This window comes from Toxotes jaculatrix, chromosome 12 (assembly GCF_017976425.1).
Source record: "Toxotes jaculatrix isolate fToxJac2 chromosome 12, fToxJac2.pri, whole genome shotgun sequence".
In the NCBI taxonomy this organism is placed as follows: Eukaryota; Metazoa; Chordata; class Actinopteri; family Toxotidae; genus Toxotes; species Toxotes jaculatrix.
In genome coordinates, this window is record NC_054405.1 from 19,818,480 (window position 1) to 19,832,855 (window position 14,376).

Below are 14,376 nucleotides of genomic sequence, written 5' to 3' on the forward strand. Positions count from 1 at the left end.
AAAAAAACGCCTTACTATACTATGATGTGTTTTATGACTTTTTGAGGTCAAAAAATTTTTTGACTTTTTTTGCCCGATTTTGACGCCTTACTATACTATGACGTTTTTTATAACATTTTGAGGTCAAAAAAATTTTTGACTTTTTTTGCCCGAAAAAAACGCCTTACTATACTATGACGTTTTTTATGACTTTTTGAGGTCAAAAAAATTTTTGACTTTTTTTGGCCGATTTTGACGCCTTACTATACTATGACGTTTTTTATGACTTTTTGAGGTCAAAAAAAAAATTTGACTTTTTTTGCCCGAAAAAAACGCCTTACTATACTATGATGTTTTTTATGACTTTTTGAGGTCAAAAAAAAATTTGACTTTTTTTGCACGAAAAAAACGCCTTACTATACTATGACGTTTTTTATGACATTTTGAGGTCAAAAAAATTTTGACTTTTTTTGGCCGAAAAAAACGCCTTACTATACTATGACGTTTTTTATGACTTTTTGAGGTCAAAAAAATTTTTGACTTTTTTTGCCCGAAAAAAACGCCTTACTATACTATGACGTTTTTTATGACTTTTTGAGGTTAAAAAAATTTTTGACTTTTTTTGCCCGAAAAAAACGCCTTACTATACTATGACGTTTTTTATGACTTTTTGAGGTCCAAAAAAATTTTGACTTTTTTTGTCCGAAAAAACGCCTTAGTATACTATGACGTTTTTTATTACTTTTTGATGTCAAAATTTTTTTTGACTTTTTTTGGCCGATTTTGACGCCTTACTATACTATGACGTTTTTTATTACTTTTTGAGGTCAAAAAAAATTTTGACTTTTTTTGGCCGATTTTGACGCCTTATTATACTATGACGTTTTTTATGACTTTTTGAGGTCAAAAAAAATTTTGACTTTTTTTGCCCCGAAAAAACGCCTTACTATACTATGACGTTTTTTATGACTTTTTGAGGTCAAAAAATTTTTTGACTTTTTTTGCCCGAAAAAAACGCCTTACTATACTATGACGTTTTTTATGACTTTTTGAGGTCAAAAAAAATTTTGACTTTTTTTGCCCGATTTTGACGCCTTACTATACTATGACGTTTTTTATGACTTTTTGAGGTCAAAATTTTTTTTGACTTTTTTTGCCCGATTTTGACGCCTTACTATACTATGACGTTTTTTATGACATTTTGAGGTAAAAAAATTTTTTGACTTTTTTTGGCCGATTCTGACGCCTTACTATACTATGACGTTTTTTATGACTTTTTGAGGTCAAAAAAAATTTTGACTTTTTTTGCCCGATTTTGACGCCTTACTATACTATGACGTTTTTTATGACTTTTTGAGGTCAAAAAAAATTTGACTTTTTTTGGCCGATTTTGACGCCTTACTATACTATGACGTTTTTTATTAGTTTTTGAGGTCAAAAAAGTTTTTGACTTTTTTTGCCCAAAAAAAACGCCTTACTATACTACGACGTTTTTTATGACATTTTGAGGTCAAAAAATTTTTTGACTTTTTTTTGCCCGAAAAAAACGCCTTACTATACTATGACGTTTTTTATGACTTTTTGAGGTCAAAAATTCTTTTGACTTTTTTTGCCCGAAAAAAACGCCTTACTATACTATGACGTTTTTTATGACTTTTTGAGGTCAAAAAATTTTTTGACTTTTTTTGGCCGATTTTGACGCCTTACTATACTATGACGTTTTTTATGACTTTTTGAGGTCAAAAAAATTTTTGACTTTTTTTGTCCGATTTTGACGCCTTACTATACTATGACGTTTTTTATGACATTTTGAGGTCAAAAAAATTTTTGATTTTTTTTGGCCGAAAAAAACGCCTTACTATACTATGATGTGTTTTATGACTTTTTGAGGTCAAAAAAATTTTTGACTTTTTTTGGCCGAAAAAAACGCCTTACTATACTATGACGTTTTTTATGACTTTTTGAGGTCAGAAATTTTTTTGACTTTTTTTGCCCGATTTTGACGCCTTACTATACTATGACGTTTTTTATGACTTTTTGGGGTCAAAAATTTTTTGGACTTTTTTTGGCCGATTTTGACGCCTTACTATACTATGACGTTTTTTTTGACTTTTTGATGTAAAAAAAAATTTTGACTTTTTTTGCCTGAAAAAAACGCCTTACTATACTATGACGTTTTTTATTACTTTTTGAGGTCAAAAAAAAATTTGACTTTTTTTGGCCGATTTTGACGCCTTACTATACTATGACGTTTTTTATAACATTTTGAGGTCAAAAAAATTTTTGACTTTTTTTGCCCGAAAAAAACGCCTTACTATACTATGATGTTTTTTATGACTTTTTGAGGTCAAAAAAATTTTTGACTTTTTTTGGCCGATTTTGACGCCTTACTATACTATGACGTTTTTTATGACTTTTTGAGGTCAAAAAAAAAATTTGACTTTTTTTGCCCGAAAAAAACGCCTTACTATACTATGACGTTTTTTATGACTTTTTGAGGTCAAAAAAAAATTTGACTTTTTTTGCCCGATTTTGACGCCTTACTATACTATGACGTTTTTTATAACATTTTGATGTCAAAAAAAATTTTGACTTTTTTTGCACGAAAAAAACGCCTTACTATACTATGACGTTTTTTATGACTTTTTGAGGTCAAAAAATTTTTTGACTTTTTTTGCCCGATTTTGACGCCTTACTATACTATGACGTTTTTTATGACTTTTTGAGGTCCAAAAAAATTTTGACTTTTTTTGTCCGAAAAAACGCCTTAGTATACTATGACGTTTTTTATTACTTTTTGATGTCAAAATTTTTTTTGACTTTTTTTGGCCGATTTTGACGCCTTACTATACTATGACGTTTTTTATTACTTTTTGAGGTCAAAAAAAATTTTGACTTTTTTTGGCCGATTTTGACGCCTTACTATACTATGACGTTTTTTATGACTTTTTGAGGTAAAAAAAAAAATTTTTGACTTTTTTTGTCCGATTTTGACGCCTTACTATACTATGACGTTTTTTATGACATTTTGAGGTCAAAAAAATTTTTGATTTTTTTTGGCCGAAAAAAACGCCTTACTATACTATGATGTGTTTTATGACTTTTTGAGGTCAAAAAAATTTTTGACTTTTTTTGCCCGATTTTGACGCCTTACTATACTATGACGTTTTTTATAACATTTTGAGGTCAAAAAAATTTTTGACTTTTTTTGCCCGAAAAAAACGCCTTACTATACTATGACGTTTTTTATGACTTTTTGAGGTCAAAAAAATTTTTGACTTTTTTTGGCCGATTTTGACGCCTTACTATACTATGACGTTTTTTATGACTTTTTGAGGTCAAAAAAAAAATTTGACTTTTTTTGCCCGAAAAAAACGCCTTACTATACTATGATGTTTTTTATGACTTTTTGAGGTCAAAAAAAAATTTGACTTTTTTTGCCTGATTTTGACGCCTTACTATACTATGACGTTTTTTATAACATTTTGATGTCAAAAAAAATTTTGACTTTTTTTGCACGAAAAAAACGCCTTACTATACTATGACGTTTTTTATGACTTTTTGAGGTCAAAAAATTTTTTGACTTTTTTTGCCCGATTTTGACGCCTTACTATACTATGACGTTTTTTATGACTTTTTGAGGTCCAAAAAAATTTTGACTTTTTTTGTCCGAAAAAACGCCTTAGTATACTATGACGTTTTTTATTACTTTTTGATGTCAAAATTTTTTTTGACTTTTTTTGGCCGATTTTGACGCCTTACTATACTATGACGTTTTTTATTACTTTTTGAGGTCAAAAAAAATTTTGACTTTTTTTGGCCGATTTTGACGCCTTACTATACTATGACGTTTTTTATAACGTTTTGAGTTCAAAAATTTTTTTGACTTTTTTTGCCCGAAAAAACGCCTTAGTATACTATGACGTTTTTTATGACTTTTTGAGGTCAAAATTTTTTTTGACTTTTTTTGCCCGATTTTGACGCCTTACTATACTATGACGTTTTTTATGACATTTTGAGGTCAAAAAAAAATTTGACTTTTTTTGCACGAAAAAAACGCCTTACTATACTATGACGTTTTTTATGACTTTTTGAGGTCAAAAAAAAATTTGACTTTTTTTGGCCGATTTTGACGCCTTACTATACTATGACGTTTTTTATAACATTTTGATGTCAAAAAAAATTTTGACTTTTTTTGCCCGAAAAAAACGCCTTACTATACTACGACGTTTTTTATGACTTTTTGAGGTCAAAAAAATTTTTGAATTTTTTTGCCCGAAAAAAACGCCTTACTATACTATGACGTTTTTTATGACTTTTTGAGGTCAAAAAATTTTTTGACTTTTTTTGCCCGATTTTGACGCCTTACTATACTATGACGTTTTTTATGACTTTTTGAGGTCAAAAAAAATTTTGACTTTTTTTGCCCGAAAAAAACGCCTTACTATACTATGACGTTTTTTATGACTTTTTGAGGTCCCAAAAAATTTTGACTTTTTTTGCCCGAAAAAACGCCTTAGTATACTATGACGTTTTTTATTACTTTTTGATGTCAAAATTTTTTTTGACTTTTTTTGGCCGATTTTGACGCCTTACTATACTATGACGTTTTTTATTACTTTTTGAGGTCAAAAAAAATTTTTACTTTTTTTGGCCGATTTTGACGCCTTACTATACTATGACGTTTTTTATGACTTTTTGAGGTCAAAAAATTTTTTGACTTTTTTTGCCCGAAAAAAACGCCTTACTATACTACGACGTTTTTTATGACTTTTTGAGGTCAAAAAATTTTTTTGACTTTTTTTGCCCGAAAAAAACGGCTTACTATACTACGACGTTTTTTATGACTTTTTGAGGTCAAAAAAAATTTTGAATTTTTTTGCCCGAAAAAAACGCCTTACTATACTATGACGTTTTTTATGACTTTTTGAGGTCAAAAAAATTTTTGACTTTTTTTGGCCGATTTTGACGCCTTACTATACTATGACGTTTTTTATGACTTTTTGAGGTCAAAAAAAAACTTGACTTTTTTGCCCGATTTTGACGCCTTACTATACTATGACGTTTTTATGACTTTTTGAGGTCAAAAAAAATTTTGACTTTTTTTGCCCGATTTTGACGCCTTACTATACTATGACGTTTTTTATGACTTTTTGAGGTCAAAAAAAAATTTGACTTTTTTTGCACGAAAAAAACGCCTTACTATACTATGACGTTTTTTATGACTTTTTGAGGTCAAAAAAATTTTTGACTTTTTTTGCCCGATTTTGACGCCTTACTATACTATGACGTTTTTTATAACGTTTTGAGTTCAAAAATTTTTTTGACTTTTTTTGCCCGAAAAAACGCCTTAGTATACTATGACGTTTTTTATGACTTTTTGAGGTCAAAATTTTTTTTGACTTTTTTTGCCCGATTTTGACGCCTTACTATACTATGACGTTTTTTATGACATTTTGAGGTCAAAAAAAAATTTGACTTTTTTTGCACGAAAAAAACGCCTTACTATACTATGACGTTTTTTATGACTTTTTGAGGTCAAAAAAAAATTTGACTTTTTTTGGCCGATTTTGACGCCTTACTATACTATGACGTTTTTTATAACATTTTGATGTCAAAAAAAATTTTGACTTTTTTTGCCCGAAAAAAACGCCTTACTATACTACGACGTTTTTTATGACTTTTTGAGGTCAAAAAAATTTTTGAATTTTTTTGCCCGAAAAAAACGCCTTACTATACTATGACGTTTTTTATGACTTTTTGAGGTCAAAAAATTTTTTGACTTTTTTTGCCCGATTTTGACGCCTTACTATACTATGACGTTTTTTATGACTTTTTGAGGTCAAAAAAAATTTTGACTTTTTTTGCCCGAAAAAAACGCCTTACTATACTATGACGTTTTTTATGACTTTTTGAGGTCCCAAAAAATTTTGACTTTTTTTGCCCGAAAAAACGCCTTAGTATACTATGACGTTTTTTATTACTTTTTGATGTCAAAATTTTTTTTGACTTTTTTTGGCCGATTTTGACGCCTTACTATACTATGACGTTTTTTATTACTTTTTGAGGTCAAAAAAAATTTTTACTTTTTTTGGCCGATTTTGACGCCTTACTATACTATGACGTTTTTTATGACTTTTTGAGGTCAAAAAATTTTTTGACTTTTTTTGCCCGAAAAAAACGCCTTACTATACTACGACGTTTTTTATGACTTTTTGAGGTCAAAAATTTTTTTGACTTTTTTTGCCCGAAAAAAACGGCTTACTATACTACGACGTTTTTTATGACTTTTTGAGGTCAAAAAAAAATTTGACTTTTTTTGCACGAAAAAAACGCCTTACTATACTATGACGTTTTTTATGACTTTTTGAGGTCAAAAAAATTTTTGACTTTTTTTGCCCGATTTTGACGCCTTACTATACTATGACGTTTTTTATAACGTTTTGAGTTCAAAAATTTTTTTGACTTTTTTTGCCCGAAAAAACGCCTTAGTATACTATGACGTTTTTTATGACTTTTTGAGGTCAAAATTTTTTTTGACTTTTTTTGCCCGATTTTGACGCCTTACTATACTATGACGTTTTTTATTACTTTTTGAGGTCAAAAAAAATTTTGACTTTTTTTGGCCGATTTTGACGCCTTATTATACTATGACGTTTTTTATGACTTTTTGAGGTCAAAAAAAATTTTGACTTTTTTTGCCCCGAAAAAACGCCTTACTATACTATGACGTTTTTTATGACTTTTTGAGGTCAAAAAATTTTTTGACTTTTTTTGCCCGAAAAAAACGCCTTACTATACTATGACGTTTTTTATGACTTTTTGAGGTCAAAAAAAATTTTGACTTTTTTTGCCCGATTTTGACGCCTTACTATACTATGACGTTTTTTATGACTTTTTGAGGTCAAAATTTTTTTTGACTTTTTTTGCCCGATTTTGACGCCTTACTATACTATGACGTTTTTTATGACATTTTGAGGTCAAAAAAATTTTTGACTTTTTTTGGCCGATTCTGACGCCTTACTATACTATGACGTTTTTTATGACTTTTTGAGGTCAAAAAAAATTTTGACTTTTTTTGCCCGATTTTGACGCCTTACTATACTATGACGTTTTTTATGACTTTTTGAGGTCAAAAAAAATTTTGACTTTTTTTGCCCGATTTTGACGCCTTACTATACTATGACGTTTTTTATGACTTTTTGAGGTCAAAAAAAAATTTGACTTTTTTTGCACGAAAAAAACGCCTTACTATACTATGACGTTTTTTATGACTTTTTGAGGTCAAAAAAATTTTTGACTTTTTTTGCCCGATTTTGACGCCTTACTATACTATGACGTTTTTTATAACGTTTTGAGTTCAAAAATTTTTTTGACTTTTTTTGCCCGAAAAAACGCCTTAGTATACTATGACGTTTTTTATGACTTTTTGAGGTCAAAATTTTTTTTGACTTTTTTTGCCCGATTTTGACGCCTTACTATACTATGACGTTTTTTATTACTTTTTGAGGTCAAAAAAAATTTTGACTTTTTTTGGCCGATTTTGACGCCTTATTATACTATGACGTTTTTTATGACTTTTTGAGGTCAAAAAAAATTTTGACTTTTTTTGCCCCGAAAAAACGCCTTACTATACTATGACGTTTTTTATGACTTTTTGAGGTCAAAAAATTTTTTGACTTTTTTTGCCCGAAAAAAACGCCTTACTATACTATGACGTTTTTTATGACTTTTTGAGGTCAAAAAAAATTTTGACTTTTTTTGCCCGATTTTGACGCCTTACTATACTATGACGTTTTTTATGACTTTTTGAGGTCAAAATTTTTTTTGACTTTTTTTGCCCGATTTTGACGCCTTACTATACTATGACGTTTTTTATGACATTTTGAGGTCAAAAAAATTTTTGACTTTTTTTGGCCGATTCTGACGCCTTACTATACTATGACGTTTTTTATGACTTTTTGAGGTCAAAAAAAATTTTGACTTTTTTTGCCCGATTTTGACGCCTTACTATACTATGACGTTTTTTATGACTTTTTGAGGTCAAAAAAAATTTTGACTTTTTTTGCCCGATTTTGACGCCTTACTATACTATGACGTTTTTTATGACTTTTTGAGGTCAAAAAAAAATTTGACTTTTTTTGCACGAAAAAAACGCCTTACTATACTATGACGTTTTTTATGACTTTTTGAGGTCAAAAAAATTTTTGACTTTTTTTGCCCGATTTTGACGCCTTACTATACTATGACGTTTTTTATAACGTTTTGAGTTCAAAAATTTTTTTGACTTTTTTTGCCCGAAAAAACGCCTTAGTATACTATGACGTTTTTTATGACTTTTTGAGGTCAAAATTTTTTTTGACTTTTTTTGCCCGATTTTGACGCCTTACTATACTATGACGTTTTTTATGACATTTTGAGGTCAAAAAAAAATTTGACTTTTTTTGCACGAAAAAAACGCCTTACTATACTATGACGTTTTTTATGACTTTTTGAGGTCAAAAAAAAATTTGACTTTTTTTGGCCGATTTTGACGCCTTACTATACTATGACGTTTTTTATAACATTTTGATGTCAAAAAAAATTTTGACTTTTTTTGCCCGAAAAAAACGCCTTACTATACTACGACGTTTTTTATGACTTTTTGAGGTCAAAAAAATTTTTGAATTTTTTTGCCCGAAAAAAACGCCTTACTATACTATGACGTTTTTTATGACTTTTTGAGGTCAAAAAATTTTTTGACTTTTTTTGCCCGATTTTGACGCCTTACTATACTATGACGTTTTTTATGACTTTTTGAGGTCAAAAAAAATTTTGACTTTTTTTGCCCGAAAAAAACGCCTTACTATACTATGACGTTTTTTATGACTTTTTGAGGTCCCAAAAAATTTTGACTTTTTTTGCCCGAAAAAACGCCTTAGTATACTATGACGTTTTTTATTACTTTTTGATGTCAAAATTTTTTTTGACTTTTTTTGGCCGATTTTGACGCCTTACTATACTATGACGTTTTTTATTACTTTTTGAGGTCAAAAAAAATTTTTACTTTTTTTGGCCGATTTTGACGCCTTACTATACTATGACGTTTTTTATGACTTTTTGAGGTCAAAAAATTTTTTGACTTTTTTTGCCCGAAAAAAACGCCTTACTATACTACGACGTTTTTTATGACTTTTTGAGGTCAAAAATTTTTTTGACTTTTTTTGCCCGAAAAAAACGGCTTACTATACTACGACGTTTTTTATGACTTTTTGAGGTCAAAAAAAATTTTGAATTTTTTTGCCCGAAAAAAACGCCTTACTATACTATGACGTTTTTTATGACTTTTTGAGGTCAAAAAAATTTTTGAATTTTTTTGCCCGAAAAAAACGCCTTACTATACTATGACGTTTTTTATGACTTTTTGAGGTCAAAAAAATTTTTGACTTTTTTTGCCCGATTTTGACGCCTTACTATACTATGACGTTTTTTATGACTTTTTGAGGTCAAAAAAATTTTTGACTTTTTTTGCCCGATTTTGACGCCTTACTATACTATGACGTTTTTTATGACTTTTTGAGGTCAAAAAAAAATTTGACTTTTTTGCCCGATTTTGACGCCTTACTATACTATGACGTTTTTATGACTTTTTGAGGTCAAAAAAATTTTTGACTTTTTTTGCCCGATTTTGACGCCTTACTATACTATGACGTTTTTTATGACTTTTTGAGGTCAAAAAAAAATTTGACTTTTTTTGCACGAAAAAAACGCCTTACTATACTATGACGTTTTTTATAACATTTTGAGGTCAAAAAAATTTTTGACTTTTTTTGCCCGAAAAAAACGCCTTACTATACTATGACGATTTTTATGACTTTTTGAGGTCAAAAAAAAATTGGACTTTTTTTGCCCGATTTTGACGCCTTACTATACTATGACGTTTTTTATGACTTTTTGAGGTCAAAAAAAAATTTGACTTTTTTTGCCCGAAAAAAACGCCTTACTATACTATGACGTTTTTTATGACTTTTTGAGGTCAAAAAAAATTTTGACTTTTTTTGCCCGAAAAAAACGCCTTACTATACTATGACGTTTTTTATGACTTTTTGAGGTCAAAAAAATTTTTGACTTTTTTTGGCCGATTTTGACGCCTTATTATACTATGACGTTTTTTATTACTTTTTGAGGTCAAAAAAATTTTTGACTTTTTTTGCCCGATTTTGACGCCTTACTATACTATGACCTTTTTTATGACTTTTTGAGGTAAAAAAAAAATTTGACTTTTTTTGCCCTGAAAAAACGCCTTACTATACTATGACGTTTTTTATGACTTTTTGAGGTCAAAAAAAAATTTGACTTTTTTTGGCCGATTTTGACGCCTTACTATACTATGACGTTTTTTATGACTTTTTGAGGTCAAAAAAAAAATTTGACTTTTTTTGCACGAAAAAAACGCCTTACTATACTATGACATTTTTTATGACTTTTTGAGGTCAAAAAAATTTTTGACTTTTTTTGCCCGATTTTGACGCCTTACTATACTATGACGTTTTTTATAACGGTTTGAGTTCAAAAATTTTTTTGACTTTTTTTGCCCGAAAAAACGCCTTAGTATACTATGACGTTTTTTATGACTTTTTGAGGTCAAAATTTTTTTTGACTTTTTTTGGCTGATTTTGACGCCTTACTATACTATGACGTTTTTTATGACATTTTGAGGTCAAAAAAATTTTTGACTTTTTTTGCCCGAAAAAAACGCCTTACTATACTATGACGTTTTTTATGACTTTTTGAGGTCAAAAAAATTTTTGACTTTTTTTGCCCGAAAAAAACGCCTTACTATACTATGACGTTTTTTATGACTTTTTGAGGTTAAAAAAATTTTTGACTTTTTTTGCCCGAAAAAAACGCCTTACTATACTATGACGTTTTTTATGACTTTTTGAGGTCAAAAATTTTTTTGACTTTTTTTGCCCCAAAAAAACGCCTTACTATACTATGACGTTTTTTTATGACTTTTTGAGGTCAAAAAAAATTTGACTTTTTTGCCCGATTTTGACGCCTTACTATACTATGACGTTTTTTATGACTTTTTGAGGTCAAAAAAAAATTTGACTTTTTTTGCCCGATTTTGACGCCTTACTATACTATGACCTTTTTTATGACTTTTTGAGGTCAAAAAAAAATTTGACTTTTTTTGCACGAAAAAAACGCCTTACTATACTATGACGTATTTTATAACATTTTGAGGTCAAAAAAATTTTTGACTTTTTTTGCCCGAATAAAACGCCTTACTATACTATGACGATTTTTATGACTTTTTGAGGTAAAAAAAAAATTTGACTTTTTTTGCCCGATTTTGACGCCTTACTATACTATGACGTTTTTTATGACTTTTTGAGGTCAAAAAAAATTTGACTTTTTTTGCCCGATTTTGACGCCTTACTATACTATGACGTTTTTTATAACATTTTGAGGTCAAAAAAAATTTTGACTTTTTTTGCCCGAAAAAAACGCCTTACTATACTATGACGTTTTTTATGACTTTTTGAGGTCAAAAAATTTTTTGACTTTTTTTGGCCGATTTTGACGCCTTACTATACTATGACGTTTTTTATGACATTTTGAGGTCAAAATTTTTTTTGACTTTTTTTGCCCGAAAAAAACGCCTTACTATACTATGACGTTTTTTATGACTTTTTGAGGTTAAAAAAATTTTTGACTTTTTTTGCCCGAAAAAAACGCCTTACTATACTATGACGTTTTTTATGACTTTTTGAGGTCAAAAATTTTTTTGACTTTTTTTGCCCAAAAAAAAACGCCTTACTATACTATGACGTTTTTTTATGACTTTTTGAGGTCAAAAAAAAAATTTGACTTTTTTTGCCTGAAAAAAACGGCTTACTATACTATGACGTTTTTTATGACTTTTTGAGGTCAAAAAAAAATTTGACTTTTTTTGCCCGATTTTGACGCCTTACTATACTATGACGTTTTTTATAACATTTTGAGGTCAAAAAAAATTTTGACTTTTTTTGCCCGAAAAAAAACGCCTTACTATACTGTGACGTTTTTTATGACTTTTTGAGGTCAAAAATTTTTTTGACTTTTTTTGCCCCAAAAAAACGCCTTACTATACTATGACGTTTTTTATGACTTTTTGAGGTCAAAAAAAAATTTGACTTTTTTTGCCCGATTTTGACGCCTTACTATACTATGACGTTTTTTATAACATTTTGAGGTCAAAAAAAATTTTGAATTTTTTTGCCCGAAAAAAACGCCTTACTATACTATGACGTTTTTTATGACTTTTTGAGGTCAAAAAAATTTTTGACTTTTTTTGCCCGAAAAAAACGCCTTACTATACTATGACGTTTTTTATGACTTTTTGATGTCAAAAAAATTTTTGACTTTTTTTGCCCGAAAAAAACGCCTTACTATACTATGACGTTTTTTATGACTTTTTGAGGTCAAAAAAAAAATTGACTTTTTTTGCCCGATTTTGACGCCTTACTATACTATGACCTTTTTTATGACATTTTGAGGTCAAAAAAATTTTTGACTTTTTTTGGCCGATTTTGACGCCTTACTATACTATGACGTTTTTTATGACATTTTGAGGTCAAAATTTTTTTTGACTTTTTTTGCCCGAAAAAAACGCCTTACTATACTATGACGTTTTTTATGACTTTTTGAGGTCAAAAAATTTTTTGACTTTTTTTGGCCGATTTTGACGCCTTACTATACTATGACGTTTTTTATGACATTTTGAGGTCAAAAATTTTTTTGACTTTTTTTGCCCGAAAAAAACGCCTTACTATAGTATGACATTTTTCATGAGTTTTTGAGGTCAAAAAAATTTTTGATTTTTTTTGCCCGAAAAAAACGCCTTACTATACTATGACGTTTTTTATGACTTTTTGAGGTCAAAAAAAATTTTGACTTTTTTTGGCCGATTTTGACGCCTTACTATACTATGACGTTTTTTATGACTTTTTGAGGTCAAAAATTTTTTTGACTTTTTTTGCCCGAAAAAAATGCCTTACTATACTATGACGTTTTTTATGACTTTTTGAGGTCAAAAAAAATTTTGACTTTTTTTGCCCGATTTTGACGCCTTACTATACTATGACGTTTTTTATGACTTTTTGAGGTCAAAAAAAAATTTGACTTTTTTTGCACGAAAAAAACGCCTTACTATACTATGACGTTTTTTATAACATTTTGAGGTCAAAAAAATTTTTGACTTTTTTTGGCCGATTTTGACGCCTTACTATACTATGACGTTTTTTATGACTTTTTGAGGTCAAAAAATTTTTTGACTTTTTTTGGCCGATTTTGACGCCTTACTATACTATGACGTTTTTTATGACATTTTGAGGTCAAAATTTTTTTTGACTTTTTTTGCCCGAAAAAAACGCCTTACTATACTATGACGTTTTTTATGACTTTTTGAGGTCAAAAAAAAATTTGACTTTTTTTGCACGAAAAAAACGCCTTACTATACTATGACGTTTTTTATAACATTTTGAGGTCAAAAAAATTTTTGACTTTTTTTGGCCGATTTTGACGCCTTACTATACTATGACGTTTTTTATGACTTTTTGAGGTCAAAAAATTTTTTGACTTTTTTTGGCCGATTTTGACGCCTTACTATACTATGACGTTTTTTATGACATTTTGAGGTCAAAATTTTTTTTGACTTTTTTTGCCCGAAAAAAACGCCTTACTATACTATGACGTTTTTTATGACTTTTTGAGGTCAAAAAAATTTTTGATTTTTTTTGCCCGAAAAAAACGCCTTACTATACTATGACGTTTTTTATGACTTTTTGAGGTCAAAAAATTTTTTGACTTTTTTTGGCCGATTTTGACGCCTTACTATACTATGACGTTTTTTATGACTTTTTGAGGTCAAAATTTTTTGACTTTTTTTGGCCGATTTTGACGCCTTACTATACTATGACGTTTTTTATGACATTTTGAGGTCAAAATTTTTTTTGACTTTTTTTGCCCGAAAAAAACGCCTTACTATACTATGACGTTTTTTATGACTTTTTGAGGTCAAAAAAATTTTTGATTTTTTTTGCCCGAAAAAAATGCCTTACTATACTATGACGTTTTTTATGACTTTTTGAGGTCAAAAAAAATTTTGACTTTTTTTGGCCGATTTTGACGCCTTACTATACTATGACGTTTTTTATGACTTTTTGAGGTCAAAAAAAATTTTGACTTTTTTTGCCCCGAAAAAAACGCCTTACTATACTATGATGTTTTTTATGACTTTTTGAGGTCAAAAAAAATTTTTGACTTTTTTTGGCCGATTTTGACGCCTTACTACACTATGACGTTTTTTATGACTTTTTGAGGTAAAAAAAAAATTTGACTTTTTTTGCCCGAAAAAAACGCCTTACTATA